This window comes from Salvelinus namaycush, chromosome 3, assembly GCF_016432855.1.
Source record: "Salvelinus namaycush isolate Seneca chromosome 3, SaNama_1.0, whole genome shotgun sequence".
NCBI lineage: Eukaryota > Metazoa > Chordata > Actinopteri > Salmoniformes > Salmonidae > Salvelinus > Salvelinus namaycush.
In genome coordinates, this window is record NC_052309.1 from 66,288,608 (window position 1) to 66,294,842 (window position 6,235).

Consider the following 6,235-nt stretch of genomic DNA (forward strand, 5'->3'; position numbering starts at 1 on the left):
AAACAGCTCCGCACCCCCCGCAGTTACTCGCCCAAGCCTCCCCAGCTTCTCCTTCACCCAAATCCAGATAGCAAATGTTCTGAAAGAGCTGCAAAACCTGGACCCGTACATATCAGCTGGGCTAGACAATCTGGACCCTCTCTTTCTAAAATTATCCGCCGCCATTATTGCAACCCCTATTACCAGTCTGTTCAACCTCTCTTTCGTATCACCCGAGATCCCTAAAGATTGGAAAGCTGCCGCGGTAGTCCCCCTCTTCAAAGGGGGTGACACTCTAGACCCAAACTGTTATAGACCTATATCCATCCTGCCCTGCCTTTCTAAAGTCTTCGAAAGCCAAGTTAATAAACAGATCACTGACCATTTCGAATCCCACCGTACCTTCTCCGCTGTGCAATCCGGTTTCCGAGCTGGTCACGGGTGCACCTCAGCCACCCTCAAGGTACTAAACGATATTATAACCGCCATCGATAAAAGACAGAACTGTGCAGCCGTCTTCATCGACCTGGCCAAGGTTTTCGACTCTGTCAATCACCATATTCTTATCGGCAGACTCAACAGCCTTGGTTTCTCAAATGACTGCCTCGCCTGGTTCACCAACTACTTCTCAGACAGAGTTCAGTGTGTCAAATCGGAGGGCCTGTTGTCCGGACCTCTGGCAGTTTCTATAGGGGTGCCACAGGGTTCAATTCTCGGGCCGACTCTTTTCTCTGTATGTATCAATGATGTCGCTCTTGCGGCGAGCAATTCCCTGATCCACCTCTACGCAGACACCATTCTGTATACATCTGGCTCTTCTTTGGACACTGTGTTAACTAACCTCCAAACGAGCTTCAATGCCATACAACACTCCTTCTGTGGCCTCCAACTGCTCTTAAACGCTAGTAAAACCAAATGCATGCTTTTCAACCGTTCGCTACCCGCCCGCCCGACTAGCATCACTACTCTGGACGGTTCTGACTTAAAATATGTGGACAACTACAAATACCTAGATGTCTGGCTAGACTGTAAACTCTCCTTCCAGACTCATTAAATATCTCCAATCCAAAATTAAACCCAGAATCGGCTTCCTATTTCGAAACAAAGCCTCCTTCACTCACGCCGCAAAAAATACCCTCGTTAAACTGACTATCCTATCGATCCTCGACTTCGGCGATGTCATTTACAAAATAGCTTCCAATACTCTACTCAGCAAACTGGATGCATTCAATCACAGTGCCATCCGTTTTGTCACCAAAGCCCTTTATACCACCCACCGCTGCGACCTGTATGCTCTAGTCGGCTGGCCCTCGCTACATATTCGTCGCCAGACCCATTGGCTCCAGGTCATCTTTAAGTCTATGCTAGGTAAAACTTCGCCTTATCTCAGCTCACTGGTCAGGATAACAACACCCACCCGTAGCACGCGCTCCAGCAGGTATATCTCACTGGTCATCCCCAAAGCCAACACCAGCTTTGGCCGCCTTTCCTTCCAGTTCTCTGCTGCCAATAACTGGAATGAATTGCAAAAATAGCTGAAGCTGGAAACTTATATTTCCCTCACTAACTTAAAAAAATAATCTATCTGAGCAGCTAACCGATCACTGCAGCTGTACATAGCCCATATGTAAATAGCCCACCCAATCTACCTACCTCATCCCCATATTGTTTTTATTTACTTTTCTGCTCTTTTGCACACTAGTATTTCTACTTGCACATCACCATTTGCTCATCTATCACGCCAGTGTTAATTTGCTAAATTGTAATTACCTCGCTACTAGGGCCTATTTATTGCCATTCTTCCTCACGCCATTTGCACACACTGTATATAGACTTTCTTTTTTTCTATTGTGTTATTGACTGTACGCTTGTTTATTCCATGTGTAACTCTGTTGTTGTTTGTGTCACACTGCTTTGCTTTATCTTGGCCGCAGTTGTAAATGAGAACTTGTTCTCAACTAGCTTACCTGGTTAAATAAAGGTGAAAAAAAGTCACCTTGTCTGAGAGTTTTACATGCTTATCAAAACATCATGCCAGGGTAAGCCTACATGAAACACAGCCCTTATTAAGTGTTTATAAAATTCCCTATGGAAAAACAATTGTAACCATGTCCCTGTAACTGCTAGGTTTTATGGGTATTATGACACCTCCACTGTGGGGCTCTATAACTTTGTCATCCTACAAAAAAACATGGTATAGAGGAGACAGACCCACTGGTTGCCTGCTAGGTTACAGAGAGCTGGTAGTACCATCCACCAAACATCCAGGTGTGAAACAGGAAAGGGACTCAGGGGGTATGCAAATTTGTTATAGAGCTGACCTAACCCACTCTTAAATGAGTCAAAACAGGAACATTTTGCATCTGGCTAGAAATTAATAAGGAAATGATCTCAACAGAGAAATTTCCTCATGTGTGCTACCTATATCACCCCAATAGAATCCCCATACTGTAACGATGACAGCTTTTCCATCCTACAGGTGGAGATCAGCCATTTCCAGACCCAGGGACATGTACTAGTCTGTGGCGACCTAAATGCCAGAACTGGACAAAAACCTGACACTCAGCACACAGGGGGACAAACACCTACCTGGAGGTGACAGTATTTCCTCCCAAATATGCCCCCCTAGACACAACTATGACAAAACAACCAACAAAAATGGATCATAACTCCTGCAGCTCTTTCGTACGCTGGGTCTGTACATAGTCAATGTTAGGCTTCGAGGAGACTCCTATGGTAGGTACACCTACAGCTCATCCCTTGGCAGTAGTACTGGAGATTACTTGATCATTGACCTCAACCCAGAATCTCTCAGGGCGTTCAGTCAGCTGACTAACACCTCTATCAGATAACAGCAAAATCACAGTCTACCTGAACAGCGCGATACTCAATCATGAGCCAAAGGAACTGCGCAATATTAAGAAATAACTGGAAGGAAAGTAGTGTAGAAACCCACCAAAAAACTATTAGGCAACAACACATTCAATCCCCTTTAGACAACTTCTTGGACAAAACATTTCCCTGTAATAGTGAAGGTGTAAACTTGGCAGTAGAAAGCCTAAACAGTATATTTGACCTTTCAGCTTGCCTATCAAATCTAAACATTTTAAAACAGACAACCAAAGAAAATTAACAGCAATGACAAATGGTTTGATGAAGAATGCAAAAACCTAAGAAAGAAATTGAGAAACCTGTCCAACCAAAAACATAGAGACACGGAAAGCCTGGGTCTACGCCTTCACTATGGTGAATCACTAAAACAATACAGAAATACACTACGCAAACAGAAGGAACAGCACTTCAGAAATCAACTCAATGCAATTTAAGAATCCATAGAATCTAACCACTTCTGGGAAAATTGGAACACACTAAACAAACAACCACACCAAGAGTTAACTATCCAAAACGGAGATGTGTGGATAAACCACTTCTCCAATCTTTTTGGGTCTTTAACAAACAGCAAAAACATATACATGATGAATTACGAATCTTAGAATCAGCTATTAAAGACTACCAGAACCCACTGGATTCTCCAATTACATTGAATGAACTACAGGACAAAATACAAACCCTTCAACCCAAAAAGGCCTGTGGTGCTGATGGTTTCTTACATGAAATGATCAAATATACAGACCACAAATTCCAATTGGCTATACTTAAACTCTTTAACATAATCCTTAGCTCTGGCATCTTGGAACCAAGGACTAATAACCCCAATACACAAAAGTGGAGACAAATTTGACCCCAATAACTACCATGGGATATGCGTCAACAGCATTCTTGGGAAAATCCTCTGCATTATCATTAACAGCAGACTCAAGTTGGCTTTTTACCAAATTACCATACGACAGACCACGTATTCACCCTGCAGACCCTAATTGACAAACAAACAAACCAAAACAAAGGCAGTCTTCTCATGCTTTGTTGACTTCAAAAAAGCGTTTGACTCAATTTGGAATGAAGGTGTGCTATACAAATTGATGGAAAGGGGTGTTGGGGGAAAAACATACATTATAAAATCCATGTACACAAACAACAAGTGTGTGGTTAAAATTGCCAATAAACACACATTTCTTTCCACAAGGATGTGGGGTGAGAGATGCAGCTTCAGCCCCACTCTCTTCAACATATAAATCAACGAATTGACGAGGGCACTAGAACAGTCTGCAGCACCCGGTCTCACCCTACTAGAATCTGAAGTAAAATGTCTACTGTTTGCTGATGATCTGGTGCTTCAGTCCCCAACCAAGGAGGGTCTACAGCAGCACCTAGATGTTCTGCGCAGATTCTGTCAGATCTGGGCCCTGCCAGTAAATCTCAGTAAGACAAAAATAATGGTGTTCCAAAAAAGGTCCAGTCGCCAGGACCACGAAGACAAATTCCATCTAGACACCGTTGCCCTAGAGCACACAAAAAACGATACATACCTTGGCCTAAACATCAGCGTCACAGGTAACTTCCACAAAGCTGTGAACGATCTGAGAGACAAGGCAAGAAGGGCCTTCTATGCTATCAAAAGGAACATAAAATTCAACATACCAATTAGGATCTGGCAAAAATACTTGAATGAGTTATAAAACCCATTGCCCTTTATGGTTGTGAGGTCTGGGGTCCGCTCACCAACCAAGAATTCACAAAATGGGACAAACACCAAATTGAGACTGCATGCATAATTCTGCAAAAATATCCTCTGTGTACAATGTAAAATAATGCATGCAGAGTTAGGCCAATACCTGCTAATTATCAAAATCCAGAAAAGAGATGTTAAATTCTACAACCACCTAAAAGGAAGCGATTCCCAAACCTTTCATAACAAAGCCATCACATACAGAGAAATTAACCTGGAGAGAGTCCCCTAAGCAAGCCGATCCTGGGGCTCTGTTCATAAACACAAACAGAACCCACAGAGCCCCAGGACAGCAACACAATTAGACCTAACCAAATCATGAGAAAACAAAAAGATAATTACTTGACACATTGGAAAGAATTAACAAAACAGAGCAAACTAGAATGCTATTTGGCCGTAAACAGAGAGTACACAGTGAAAATACCTGACCACTGTGACTGACCCAAAATAAAAGGATATCTTAATGTACAGACTCCAATTGTTTTACTCTTTCTTGAACTGCATTGTTGGTTAGGGGCTTGTAAGTAAACATTTCACGGGAAAGGGTACACATGTTGTATTCATATGTGACAGATAACATTTGATTTGACTCCGTGAGCATTGCTATTGAGAAAGGTTGCCGTAGGCAGACCTGGCTCTCAAGAGAAGACAGGCTATGTGTACACTTCCCACAAAATGAGGTGGAAACTGAGTTGCACTTTCTAACCTCCTGCCAAATGTATGACCATATTAGAGACACATATTTCCCTCAGATTACACAAACCCACAAAGAGTTAAAAAACAAATCCAATTTTAATAAACTCCCATATCTATTGGGTGAAATACCACAGTGTGCAAGTTGTGTGACCTGATGCCACAAGAAAAGACCAACCAGTGAAGAACAAACACCATTGTAAATACAACCCATATTTATTTATTTTCCCTTTTGTACTTTAACTATTTGCACATCGCTACAACACTGTATATAGACATAATGACATTTGAAATGTCTTTATTCTTTAGGAACTTGTGTGAGTGTATTTACTTTATTGTTTATTCATTTCACTTGCTTTGGCAATGTAAACATATTTCCCATGCTAATAAAGCCCCTTGAATAGAGCGAGAGAGAAAAGCAACAATAAGTCTTACTTTAGAAAGCATTTTCAAGTTTAGGAACCTCATTCAGAAACACATATCTTATGTTGTCCCATAAACATCATACCTATATGTTCTATGTTGTCCCATACCTAATGTCGTCTCCAGGCTCAATTGCTACTGCATATAGACAGGTTGACAGAGAGCCAGGTGGTGGATGACATTATCCCATACCTATATGTTGTCCTAAGGGCATCATACCTATTTGTCCAAGGAACATCAACCTGGTATTGGGTAACCCAGGGTTTCCCAAACTCTGTCCTGGGGCCCCCTCTGGGTGCACATTCTGGTTTTTACCCTAGCATTACATAAGCTGATTCAAATAATCAAAGCATGATGTAGTGCTAGGACAGGACTGAATTTGGGAAACCCTGGGGTAATCTACCCTTATGTCTCTTCACCTTTTTTAATGTAGTTTCAAAACATACTTTTGTTTGTGGATATTGTAGACACAGAAAGTACATGCCCACGGCTCTCCACAATCCTCCATCCATC